The 13,882-nt window shown below is 42.4% G+C and overlaps 1 protein-coding gene across 1 annotated transcript in view; it reads left to right on the top strand.

The window, feature by feature from the left end:
• Positions 1 to 272: 272 nt before the first annotated feature.
• Positions 273 to 13,882, top strand: part of elfn1a (extracellular leucine-rich repeat and fibronectin type III domain containing 1a) — a 70,058-nt gene continuing 56,448 nt past the window's right edge. Inside the window, exon 1 of the mRNA XM_076753086.1 lies at positions 273 to 863. The gene's annotated coding sequence lies outside the window, so the exon portion shown is untranslated. The remainder of the gene's footprint in view (positions 864 to 13,882) is intronic.

Here is a 13,882-nt window from a genome sequence, read left to right as displayed (position 1 = left end):
TCTTTTGATTATTAAAGGGCCCCCTGCTGGTAGAACCAATGGACCTTTGTGTGGGGAAAATATGATCTCCTTTCATGCAATACCAAATTAAGCATACCCCCGACCAGACTGTGAAATTGAGCAATTGAAAAGCATTTCCAGCGCGGTGGTGCAGAGAAGGAGGAAAAGTTTGCCCACAGATAGGCTGCTCCAGCCCTTAAGCTCATGTGACGTAGCTCATACTTTTCACTCCGACTGTCTTCATTAAGTCGCACCTTTTCAGCGTTTAGAACAGACCGGCTATCATGCGTTTGCACTTCAGCCGGAGGAGCTGCCATAACCCTCCCGGCATCCGTGATGAACCAGTCACCATTTATAGCCTCGCGGTGACAAACAATCTTATTATGAGATTTAAACTTTGCCTCGGCTAGACTGGAGGATCAACATGCGCTCCTCTCGCACTTATTCCCCGCAGTTCCCCAACTGATCCAGCACCTACCCGCCTCCTCTGATTGTGGTCAAACGCCGGTGTCAGCTCTCGCTGTGATAGAAAAGCCAAAGCAGGGCTCCGGGTCTGTTCAGCATACATAAAGGCGAGCGGTGAGAGGAGCTCAGCCCTGAATTCAATCACACAGCGCTAAATGGATCTTTGAGACTCTCCCTTGACGCAGTCAGTCGCTGCTTTGTGCGTCTTCAATCCGAAAACAGAAAACTGGGATTCTTTTTTTTTTTACCCCCTCATTTTTATCTTTTTATTTTTTATTTTTTACCATCTAACAGAAATATCTAATGTCTCTTTGAAAACGTCTCGTGTTGGTGGTGACATACTGTGAGCTGCCAGCTTTGTTTCGGGAAGAGGCTCCTGCTCCGCGATCGTCAAGCAGGTAAGCTGTTCCAGTTTACTAGATTTTCCGTTTCAGTATCAGAGTTTACGGACCAGCTTCTGGACTTTATGTCCTCTGCATTCACATGAATGAATAAATCTTTCTAGGGTTGCTTGGTCGAGGTGCGAAGCTGTAAAGAATATTGTTGTTTGTGTAGGGCTGTTCGGCTTCTGCGTGCAGATCACAAACTCTTTTATTCCAAAAGTGCACATACACCTTTCAAAATGCGCAGCTGAACTTGTGCACCATCACGCCGGAGTCGGTGCATTTTGCCCTCGTTTCTGCGAGATCTCTGCAAGCTGACGTGCTGTGAACGGGACATGAGGGGCACTTTCTCGCTTTGACTGCGACTCAGTATTTTGCAAACAGTCTTTCAAGTTTCTTTTCTTGAGTTTCATTCATCAGAATATGCGTTTACGTCAGCCGTGGTGCATTTTGTGACACAGTAGGTTCGCATTTGATCCGCAAACGCTCCACCTGACAGCTCCGGTGAAAGTAGCGGGTGTTACTTTGCCAACTGTGAAGCTCCAGTAACACCGCCCGCCTCAGATGTGCCTTCAGCACCACGGACAGCTCCCCGGCCGCTTTACTCCACCAGCAAAGACTCAACTTTATGTCAGAGGGTCACGCAACGAACACAGATCTTCATTTTCAGTGAGAACTCATGCTAATGTGGAGGTTTACTTTGATTATTTCCTGCCACAGCGGCACGAGAACCTGCATGAACTCGTGGCAATTCTGACCATTTCAGACAGAAATAATCACCGATCAGTGCACTGCATGGCTTGGACCTATTATGCTGTCATTACACAGTACTTAGAGTACAGTAGCCCTGTGCAGTCTCACTCAGATTAGCTGAGGATTTTGCTGCGTCTGTGCCATCTGTCTGGGAAATGCATACTATACACTGCACACTAGAAGGGTTGATTTATTTCAATTGCATGCCGCTTCATATGGATTGATTTCTTTATTCTAGTCAGCACAGGCCTCATTTCCAAAGATGTTTAGCCAGCTCCGAAGTCTTTCACACTAATGAAGACTCCCTGAATTCCCTGATAGAGGAGGAGGAGGGAGGTGGAGGTGGTGGTGGTGGTGGTGGCTGGGGGGGATATCTGTAGTCCAAAGCGGTTCAAAAATGCTGAAACGATGCCACATTTAATATAACCTACACCTGCGGTCACAAGGCAGCCAAAGAAATGACAAGCCTATAGCCTAACAATTCTGTGGCTTTCCACTCAGCTGCACTGTGGATGGAGGAGTAGGAGTGCTGTATCATCTCTGTGCTGGCTAAATAATGTGTTACTGTCCTGGTGACATTTAAAGCCAGCAAAGCATTTAAGATACACAGCTTCAACAATCTGTTTTACGCCCCTGGCATTGTATGAATTGTCAGCCCTCATTCCAGTCATTTCATAGATCAGCCCCGGTTCAGCCGTAACCATCAGTGTGAATCACCACCTCAGTTCCTACAACTTTTTATGTCTTGAGTTACGACTGTTTCAAAACATCTTAGTTTTGCTGCTGTTGCTAAAGCTGTCTCTCGCATTTGCCTTCACATCTCCCTTTTTCCTGTCCCCGTCTCCCTTATCTTGATTATGCAGCTGGATGATTGAGTCAGCTATTTTGTATGCAAGTTGCCTTAGCTTGGTTCTTTGTGGAGGAGAGAGAGAGAGAGAGAGAGAGAGAGATCGTGCTGAGGATACTGAGAGAGAATTACAGCTTCTCATGACGGCGAGGAGTGGAAAAGACGAGGCTGCCCTGTTCGATAAATTGCTGTTTGAGAGAGACAGATATCCCCGGGGGACAGCGGTTTTGGAAATGTGACCAACCTTTCTAAATGGAAATGGCAGCGAACATTACAGTTTTCCACGACTCTTTACCGCAGATGACTTGAACTGAAGCATCCGAAACTCTTTGTTACCAAGTTCGTCTGATTTAAACCAATTTCTCTGAATGGAGAAAGATTTTAGAGGTATGATATTTGGTACAGTGGGTGTACACAAATATTTATCGAGTGCTATGGAGAAGGACGTGAAAAGATCATCATTTGCATTTCAAGCCCATGCAAACCATTAATCTAAACACATACTGCACCTCCAGACTGTATCTCGTTTTGGGCTTGTGCACTATAAGGGACAAAAAAAAATCATCTTTTTCTATGTTGTATTGCTGAACCTATTGATATTCAGCATATAGCACTGATGCTGTTGGTGTTTTTATGTGTGTGCTGAGGTCCCTTGATTCCTCCCATTGTTATGATGAAGATGCAGTTTACTGGTTGTGGAAAGTGAAAACATTACACATGCAATGCAAATGTGTTTATTTTTTGACACAGATGTCACGTTGTAGAAGAGTTACCGAGGCTTGGCTGACTGCACGTTGAAGCAGCGATGCCCCGGTTATACGGTTAACAATGTGTAAAGTGTAATCAAAGGGGCCAGTCAGGGTTTAGCAGACAGAGCTGTGAAACATATGGTACAACAGCATGGCATATTTCAGCTCTCTCCACAAATGTAAAATTCAAACAGCAACTTCCTGTGCTGTAGCATGAGCTGTCGCACCACCTCAGTCTGAAGTGTCCCATGTGACACTCAGCTGTTGTATATAAGGAAGAATGAGCTCTTTTCCCCCAGTCATGAAGAATGGCGAGGCCATGAAATGAGTCACATGGGGAAAACATGAAAAAATGTAATTTCTTCTTCAGTAAGTGCGAAATGTCTGGATTGCATGCAGCAAATATAGTTATGTTTGAACCGGCAGAAGCCCATATACAGTGGATTAGTTGTAATTACACTGAACCAAACAGCCCATTATAGTTAAAAACCTTATGATATCAATGAAATCAATCCCAGTTCTTAACACTAATTATGGTATGTATTTTTTCAGCCATGTCCATTCAGTAAATTTACATTCTGTAATTACCTCTGTATATATTAGTTTTCGCTGTTAATGGCGGAGTCTGCCATTTCTATGCATGAGGGATTCACAGGACGCGATGGGTGCATGTATCCAGCGTCACTGTTTCTAATGTTTAACAGCCTCGCTGTTTACTGTCACTCTCCTAAAGCTGTTTCAGAGTGTAATTCTTTTACTGCCACTGTTTCACATTAAAAGCATTCTACTGCCAAAGCATGGGGTGGCTTTTATTGTGAAGCACTGACAGGAAACACAAAGTTGCGATTGTTTTTAACTGACTTTCGCTGAAAACGTGTTTGTGTGGCTGCGCTGTAAACAGATAAACCAGTTGCTCTGCTGTTAAATTGAAAAATTGGCTGCGTAAGGAGTGTTTGCTGTACTCTAAAACCACAGGTGTCACCAAATCAAGCAGGAAAGAAATCTGAAAGAGTATAACCTAAACACAAATGTTAAATTACTTAACATTTCATAGAAGTGATAATTAATGAACGTTGACTCCTAAAATACAATATGTTAACCTTCATTGGTTGGTGTGTCTGATGATATAATAGTTAGCCAGAACTACCAGCCATTCATTATCACGGCCTTGAAAACATATGGCCGTGAATATATTATAACGTCATGCACTTTGCTTTGAATCTTCGCTTCTCAGCATTTGAAACTCAGTTTTTGCAGTAGCAAGACTTGTGAGGAGTCCTTTGTTGTGAAGGACAGGGTCAGCGATGACGGTCAGAGTTGTGCCTCAGGACAACAGACATGAAAAGGAAATGTTATTGACAGTAACTTAACATTCAGGCAAGGAAGGCAATTGGTTGAGGATTTCCAATATCTAATAAAGGCTGTAACGAGCAGATAAGGCTGAAAATACAAAAAGTGCTTGATTGCAGCTGCCCTTGGGCACATTTTATTTAGCCAGTGCAAAAACAAAGATGCACCTTTGCTCAGATGATATCTCCTAGAAAGCATGCAAAAAACCATTAGCAGACTTCACCTTGAATCAGCAGCTCATGTGTCATTAACTGCACACTGTGCTCACAGAGCTGCGGCCTGGTCTCATCTCAGGAAAGAATGTATTTGGGTTTACTTAGAGGAGTTTATTGAAAGTGGCAGCGATGGCCCTTCGGATTCCAGGCTCATTTCAAGAAAAAAATGAAAAAAACATGGCAGGTGTAACCATTATCTCTGGGTACTTTCATTGCATTTCAGGAGAAAATGAGTTGAGTGCCATTTATGGTGATTTTTCCAGTACATATTTCCTGACAACTGACTAGCCAGCAGAGCTAAAGAGTATATGTGCACATGAGAAGAGAGCTGGAGACAGTTACGCTGGAATGAGCCACTGTACCATTGACAGATTGTGGGGATCATGCCGGAGATGTAGGGATTCACTCGAGGGTGTGAATCAGTCATAATTAATTTAGGAGTGCACAAAAATTAATCCATCCGAGAGTGCCAGAAACGTTTCTGTGTAGTTTCCCGAGCCACCTGCTGGCTGCCTTATGATAGATGAAACCCTTTAGTAAACAAGCATCATGAAATGGCAGTGAGTGAGGCGTATTGAACATTGCTGTCTCTTCCTTGCCATCTTCTCCGCAAAGTAATTAGATGCCGGCATGCAAAACACCATGGCAGTGTATCTGCAGGCACCTGCTCCGCTTGATGAATATCCTGTACATGAGAGCCCATTAAGGCTGATACAGAGCAGTTCTGTCAACGATTACTTGAGAAGCATTTTGTGTGGCTTGCCTGATCGCCTAAATTCATTTTTTTGTAACATCAGATTATGCGTATGATGATGACCGTGGCAGAGCAGGCTGTGCCGTATGGGGTGTGGGTCACCGTTTTGTTATAGACCAAGAGCAGTGGGGCAGGCAGAGGGACTCACACCACTGCTCCCAGACAGAGAGCTGGTCCACAATATGCAGGGCTGATGGAGCTCTGTGAGGCCAGGCTGCAACACATTTCCTCTGTGCACTGTGTAAACCAATACACTGCACATAAACACACACAAACAGCACTGACTCCAAGTTATGATCACCCAAATATGAATTTACATAAAGGGTGTAACACAAGGCTACTATCCGTTTATGTCACAATAATACCGGGAGAGGCCGTGATGCATACAATATGATCTGCAGTGAAACCTCACATTAAAGAAAAATGTCTAAATTGATTCTAAATTAAAAAAAAGGCTGCTTAACTGTTAATAGCTCATTAGGGAATCAGCGGAAAAATACAAGTCAGAAAAGCATTGGGCCATATAGTTTGACATTTTTGATGCTTTTCCATCTGTTCACATTCAAATTTATCTGCTGTCTCTATTTGCATTTTACTACATTCTTAATCTAAACGCACTTCGGGTCGCTCACTCTGCACTCCGCATGTGATTCTAGTTTTGCCTTCAAATAAAATCACTGCTCTGTCAAACATCAGCATTCTATACAGAGTCACATACCGCAAGGTGTCAATCATAAAGCAATAGCACATTTAGCTATAATTAAAGTACTTATGTGGGCTGTGATTATGTCTATTATTCATTTTCTTTGGTCCAAATCACGCCAGAAAAAGGATCAAAACAAAGTGTGATCTGGTGATTGTGCTCGAAGGCTTTACCGTCTGTTGTCATCAGGCGAGCACAGAGACGATAAGTGAATAATTGCATATGAGAATTAGTCTTTGTCACCCAGACAGCAACTGCTCTTCATCCATCATAGAAAACAAATGGCCAACACATCCTATACATCTTACCACATGCATTTTAATTGCAGTATTTTTTAACGCAGAGCTTGGTGCAGTTTATTGGTGCACGCTGGAGTTTGAATGACACTGATCTCACCTGCTGTCGGATGAAATGCATAGAGGGGTTTCCATGAATTAAATATAACAGGCTTGGTGAGAACGTGCCTTCAGGTGTGAATGAACAGAGCATGCCACGATGATGTATTTTTCATTCACTGGATGTAGCTGATGATCTTGAGTGTTATGTTTCAATATAAGTTAGAGCTCGGTAACATCTGAAGGACCATAAAAAGAAGTTGGAACGCTGCTTAAAATGTAAATAAAATGCAGTCAGAATATCTTTTATCCAATCAAGTGTTCACAAAGTGGCGAACCTCGCTCCATCCACGATCACCTGTTACCAATGAACCTGTTCACCTGTGGAATGTTCCAAACAGGTGTTTTTGGAGCGTTCCACTACTTTCCCAGTCTTTTGCTGCTCCTGTCCCGACTTGTTTTAAATGCATTGCGGTCATCACATTCAGGAAAAGCAGATATTGACAAAAATCAATGACGCTGATGAGGTAAGACGTGAAATATGTTTTCTTTGTGCTGTTTTCAATTGAGTTTATGTCAAGAAGGATTGGCAGGTGATTGTTTTATGTGTTTTACACGGCGTCCTAACTTTGTCAGAATCGTGGTTGGATCATTTTATTGACTGACATGTACTTTAAAGAAGTCCTGCTGTCTCTGAGATGACTCACAAATGGGCATACATGTACTTACACACACAAACACAGTCTCTCTCCATCTAACACGCTCTCTCACATTGAAAAGACAGGACACCACTCACATTAATTGGCTCCTCGGGGAAATACAAAACCCAAAGAGTAGGTTTGCAAAGTCCACGGCACTCAAAGTCCACCAAATAAGAAAATATATTCAAGACTCTGAGCTGTCAGTCCATCAAATTAAAGACGTTTTATTCAGCAGACTCTGGATCTTGTGTTTTGCAGCACATCTTTTCTTTAGATAATTATCTTAGATTTCAGTGCAGTTACAAATAGTGTTAGAAGATGGAGCTGATTAGATGCCTGATTGGTGATGCAGCATGATTAGGCAGTTTGCAGTTTCCTACCAATTATGAGATTTAAACCAACAGCCTTTAAAGATGACAGATGCTCTGTGAATAAAGCTGCTCCCACGTGCCACACTGAAGGCGAGTGCTTTTCATCAAACGGTGAGAAAATTCTTTGAGGTCAATAGGAGCCAAAAGTCACATCACGATAATCAATACATGGCTCTCCTCCCCATGAATGTTAAGTAACCCCAGTGTGTGCTTGTAAACAGCTGATAGACGAATGATGCACTCAGGAAATTAACCTGTTCAATGACTTCTGCAAACATCTGCAAACGTGGAGCACCAAATGTGGTTTTTTTTCCTCTCCCCCCAACGTTGCAGCACCATCAGCTTCTCCTTTTAAAATCATTTTTCATTCTTTTAGTGTTAATTCATGGCTCATCCTTGCGTGCACCACAGTAAGATTTCCTCACTTGGATTTTGCCCACCCACCCAGAGTCATTCATTCCACTCCCAATGCACAGAAACCAACTCTGGAGACTTCTAATCCAGTTAGTAAAGGTAACTCATCTCTGTAAGTGAGATTTCAGGCACAACATGAGAGCAAAGACGAGGCAATCCAACGCCCCCCGTTTTACTCCCGTTTCCTGCTTGTAAACAGTAACACTGCTTCCAGGTATGTGTCCCATTTCTGTCTCCACAATGAATTGTTCAACCAACAGCTAAAGTTGTTTGCGCTTATGTTCGAAAGGCATCCTGTCAGTCGCAATCCACGCAAGCCGACAACAATAAACTAAGTTTCTGGTTTGTTTCACTAGACTGTTCAGTCTGTGAAGTTAAGCAGTGCTCGTTTTACACAGTTACACCTTAAAATTACTGCATGTTAAGTCTTAAATTCAAAGTCCTGTTTCATGGCGGTAATAAACTGGCCCTTTGACACACACGTAAAAGCCCCAAGTCCCACCTGCCAGACTCCATAATGTTTCTAGTTGTAGTTGTTTTGCATCACTTTGTGGTCATTTTGTGTCACTTTGTAGTTGTTTTATATCATATTGTGGTTGTCTTATATCTCTTTTTGTCATTTTTGCATCTCTTTTTAGATATTTTTCAGCATTTTGTAGTTGTTTCACATCTTTTTTGTAGTCAGTCTGTAGTCATTTTGTCCCTATTTGTATCTGTCTCGTGTCTCTTTGCCATTGCTTTAGTTCTTCGCGGTCGTTTTGTATCTGTTTGTGGTCACTTTGGGTCTCTTGGTGGTTGTGTGATTGACTGTCCAACAAGAAATATTAATAATCACCTCATATTGAGGTTCTGACACTAAGATGCCAAGTACCTATCACAATGTTAGAATACCGTCTATACAGGGGAGCATGTGCCACCCTTGGCCCCCTCTCTGGCCCTGCCTCTGATCTGGAGACTAAAAAAGAACTGACAAAATACCAAATGTGCCATAATGTGATCGATTAACTGGAAAACCCTCTGCAGTGACGTAAAAAGGGAATAAGCTGCAGGAAACTATGAAATTATGCCATAATTATGTCAGAATTGTCCATTTCACAGCTCAAAAACTAACTTAAAGACCTCTGCCACTGCCATGTTGCTGGATAATGTCTCTACTTTTTAACCCAGGGGATTGATTGACGAGCTGTTTTTGCTCTTTGCACCCAATTGCCCCCAACCAACTGAACAAACATTTCTTTAAGTGCACAATCATCTGAAGTGAAAGCCAGGAAGACACAGAGCAATCAGATGATCAGTCCAGGACTCATCTACACTTTGATGCTGTGTGAAGGTCATCCCTTAATCTTCCTTCACACCACAGCCAACCACATTGTCGTGCAGACGTTTGATGGATGATTTGAGCAAGTCGATTGCTTCCCGTTGAGCCAGCTCTAAAGAAGCCATACAGGCGACATGTTGCAATGCTCTTGAGTGCCTGATGTCTAACGGGTAACCCCCACAAATATCCAGCTGAGCTAAATAACAAGGTTACATCAGACAGTTTTCCTCTGATTATAGAAATTGAGAGACCTCTGAGACTGAATTTACGACTCGCTAACATGGTTATTATTATTCTCACTTTTCTTAGAAGGCAACTGGAGAAGGAAGCTTTCATGGCAATCCAGAGATGATATGAGGAAAAAAAGAAAAAAATCACAATACATAGTGTAAGTCATGCACCGTTTACTTCAGTCTTTCCACTTGATGCTGCTTTATACCTCTGCTGCTGACATTTCAGAGGGACATATATCACAATATACATAGTCAAAATTTCACTGGCGAAATTAAGGATGGGCTTTTAAAATATGAAACATTGATCTAGATTAAACTAAACCCCAAAATATATAGAGTAGATAAAACTAGCTCTACCTCCACCAGCACCAGAGTATGTTCACAGTGTGGTGTGACTACTTTTATTCAACTTTCCTTTTCCTTATATTGCGTCAGAAATTCGCTGTGGCATGTAGATCTAATTCACAGTGAAGAATAACGCCACACGAGTGATTGTGGGTAATGATCATCTTCACTTCCTGCAATAACAGCCTCTTGACTCAGTGTGCAGCTGTTGTAACAGAAGGCTTTTATCTCACAACAATCCCAGCATCTGTTTTTCTATTGAAGTTCTGTATCTTTGCTGCCTGAAAGATGGCAGCAAAACAAAAGTCAAATTCCCCACTTTTTTTTTTATTTTAATTTTCAGGACTTTTAAGGGGATCTGTTACTGCAGGACAATCACAACTCTGTGGAATGAGGTTGGAGCAAAGCTGAGGCATTTAATGAGCCATCAGTGCCGGGGACGAACCGCTTACAATATCGTATGGATTCACAAAGTCAAGCTTCATTCAGTGAGAAGATGGCTGCTTTAAAGACTAGCTGAGAAGGGCAGGTTGTAAATAATAGGGTGACTGACTCATCAATAATTTCATCAGCCATATGTCTAGCCTTTCCAACCTGCGGACGACCTTGTTTTTCATACTGCGGTGATCAAAGGTCAGTTGTGTGAGGAAATAATTAAGTAAAACGACTTTCGATAGCTATTGACTTACAGAGCGTGCAAGCTGCCAGATACCCCTAATGCATCTCTGTGTCTCAACTTAAAATCCTTTGCGTGGTTCTGTCACGATGGTGCAGGGCTTTTAAGTTTTGGCAAGCAAGCAACTTTGCCTACCTCAGCACATGTGTCATAAAGAGCGCAGCATATTACACAGTGTCCCTGCAACGGCTGCTCTCAGGACTACTTCATTTGAAATCCGTAGCACGAGCTAAATCTACAGATTGTCACTGAGAAAGTGAAGAATAGGACATCGTTGCCATAGAAACTGCTTCCAAACTTGGAGCAAACATACTAGCATCTACTTATAAAAATGTGCCAGGATTCACACCATTAGCAGGCCACAGTGTACCATAACACTCACACTGGAGAGCGTTGCTGCATACTTGACTTACTGTTCATTGACACTATCTGAGGCTTTAATATGATGCAAATTATTCAAAGAGCCTCATTTCTACACAGTCATCTAAATGAAGTCTTGAAAAGGCCTTGGCGTAAGTGCTTTGCACAATGACTTGCATAAGGGATCTTGAAGCAACCAATGTGCAAAATTAATTAAGACTCACAGTGTTTATAAAGAATCCCATTGAGTCACTTGTGTTTCTATCTTTGTGACTGATTAAACATTGTAGCTGTTTGAAAAAAAAAGTGTCCCTTACAGAGAAGATCGATTGCAGAGCAACAAAGCGAGGCAGAACACTGGACTCTCAAAGCAATAACTGAACCGAGCCACATCAACTGGAAAAAAGAAAAAAAACCCCACTATATTCGGTGTGCCCAGAGCAATGAAGTCAGTGCTGCGCTGTGCCAAGTTCTGAGAGTGCTGTTACCAAATACTACAGATCATGATTCAGATCGGATGCAAGACCTTTCTTGGCAGCTTTCTTGCTGCTTACAGCAGCGAATCAGAAACATATCAATATTTACCTGGATATGTGCCATGCTCAGGGCTGATGTCTCTGAACAACAGCCAGATGAATAACATCGTGTGAATCTAACTTTTTTCTCCCAACAGCTGATGAAATCACAGACAATTCCCCTGGTGACATGAACACTTTTGCAAACATACTTTTTAATGATTATTATCCAGGCCGACAGCTGGCGAGGAAAGTGGTCCATCCCCAGCTGCAGAGCATTAATCTGACGCTCCACCTGTTGTCTCTTCACTCACGCCCTCCATTGCTCATTAAACAGCGCTGCCTTTCAGGCCGAATCAGCTCAGCCTGGTGATCACCCACTGTGAGACCAGAGCACAGAGAGAGAAGGGATCTGGGGTGCCAGATTGTCAGGCCTGTGAGGTGTTATTCCTCAAATAAATATGGAGATTATGTGTAAAGCCTGTGTGCCAATTATGCTTTCCCACTTCTTTAGCAAGACCACTTGGAATCTGTGCAAAGCTATGCACAAAGAATAAAATGTACAGTGAGGGTCTCTTGTGATATGATGAATATGTGCAACATAAAATGAACAGGAGGTGGAGAAAAGCACAAGACGAGGTTCCTTCAGTGGATTCTTGTCTGTACAAAGCAGGAAGTGGATTGAGCTTCTGCTGGTGAAGTCTCAACAATCAAAACCGTTGGGACAATAAGTGTTTTGTCGGTGACTGCAGACTTTGTCCACTTCACACATGCGTTCTTTTACTTTATGTGTGCTGCGCTTCGACATCAAGGTGGTGCTGCGTCGATAAACTAAAATATTCTTTTATTTCATCCCCAGGCTGTTGCTAAGAAGTAGGTTTATGCCTCTGCCTGTTCGTGGATCACGTGGCACATGTCTCCTCAGAAGGAATCCTGACTGAGCCTGTAAAACCTTTCTACTGTGTGCTACACTGAATATTCAAGGGATTTTACCGCACGCTGAGTCATTACATATTCAAACGTGTGTCATGTATTTCTGCCATTGCGGCTCATGGACTCGCTCTGGGTTAAGTGTCTCGGGCTAAGTTTTTAAGACTTCAGTGGTCACATTGTGCAGAGACACAGATGGTATCTTTCTTTTATGAATGTAGCCTACAAATACGAACTTCTGTCCCGCATATCAACGTAATGCAGACAATCTAAGGAAACAACAATACGATGACTATGTGAGCGATTAGAAGGCCTGCTTCCTCTGCAGTTTGACTAAACCAGTGTCGGCTGATTAGAACCAGTAACTGAGGGTAACTTTCTTCCTCTGACATCTTCTGGTTGAATATTTCCTGTCTGTTGCGCCTCTGGAGTCTGACCCCTGACCTCCCCACCATCACTGTGGGCGTACTCTTGTGCTCTGTTGCAACTGTAACCCCATGTCAGGATGCGCTGACCCAAGGTGAGCGCTTCAACCACTGGAAATCAGCAAAAACAAGATTTTAAGTTCCCCTTTATAGCAGAATTCCTCTTTTCAGGCTGCTGACTCAACATCAGATGTCTAATTTTAAAATCTATCTCAAGAGTCACAAAACACATTTATAGCCTGTAAAATTGAGTAACACTGATCAAACACTGAAGCGGGGACCGCTGGAACCAAATTATTATCATCAGCCATCTTTTGCTCAGTAATTTGCAGCAGCTAAATAATAACAGATGTGTTCCTCGCGTTAGCAATTTCAATAAATGGATTTCTGCTTCCCCGAGATGAGTTAACGGCGCTACATAAAAGAGTTTTCACAAAACAGTTCAGCTGCTGGAGCTGCACAGCAGAGAAGGAAGAAGACTGCTAAGCTCCAACTCATTTTTTCATTTGTTATTATTACTGTGCACAGAAGGAAAGCAAGAAAGGACTTTCCTCATCAATCCTTATTAAGGATAGAGTAGCAAAGAATGTCAAAATAATGTTAATGTGTTAACTTAAACTCGGGCTTAATATGCAACCCTCATTGTCGTTCTATTGTCAGCTTAGAAGCACCATTAAAAGAAAGAAAAATCTAAATTTGGGTGGTCTCCATAACGTGTCTGAATTTAGATTCTGCCCAGCCACTTTAGGCAAAACACAGGTGCCAAGGATCTTCACATGTACAACCTGCTGCCAAAACCGCTGGCAAATTCCACATAAAGCTGCAAGAAAAAGAAAACGGCACACTGAAGCGTGATGGCGTCTGTTGTGATCTGTTGAACACAGATAACACTTATTATGTGGCGGATAAACCGTGGAAACCATGGGGCTCGATAAGATTAGGGAAAAAGCAGAACATAGAAATTCATTGACAGCTATTCAGGAAAATAAAGGGAAGATGTAGCAAAATAAACATCTTGCATATGAAAACTTTCGCTTTAA

This window comes from Chaetodon auriga, chromosome 16, assembly GCF_051107435.1.
Source record: "Chaetodon auriga isolate fChaAug3 chromosome 16, fChaAug3.hap1, whole genome shotgun sequence".
Lineage (NCBI taxonomy): Eukaryota > Metazoa > Chordata > Actinopteri > Chaetodontiformes > Chaetodontidae > Chaetodon > Chaetodon auriga.
This window is presented reverse-complemented; position numbering and strand designations above follow the sequence as displayed.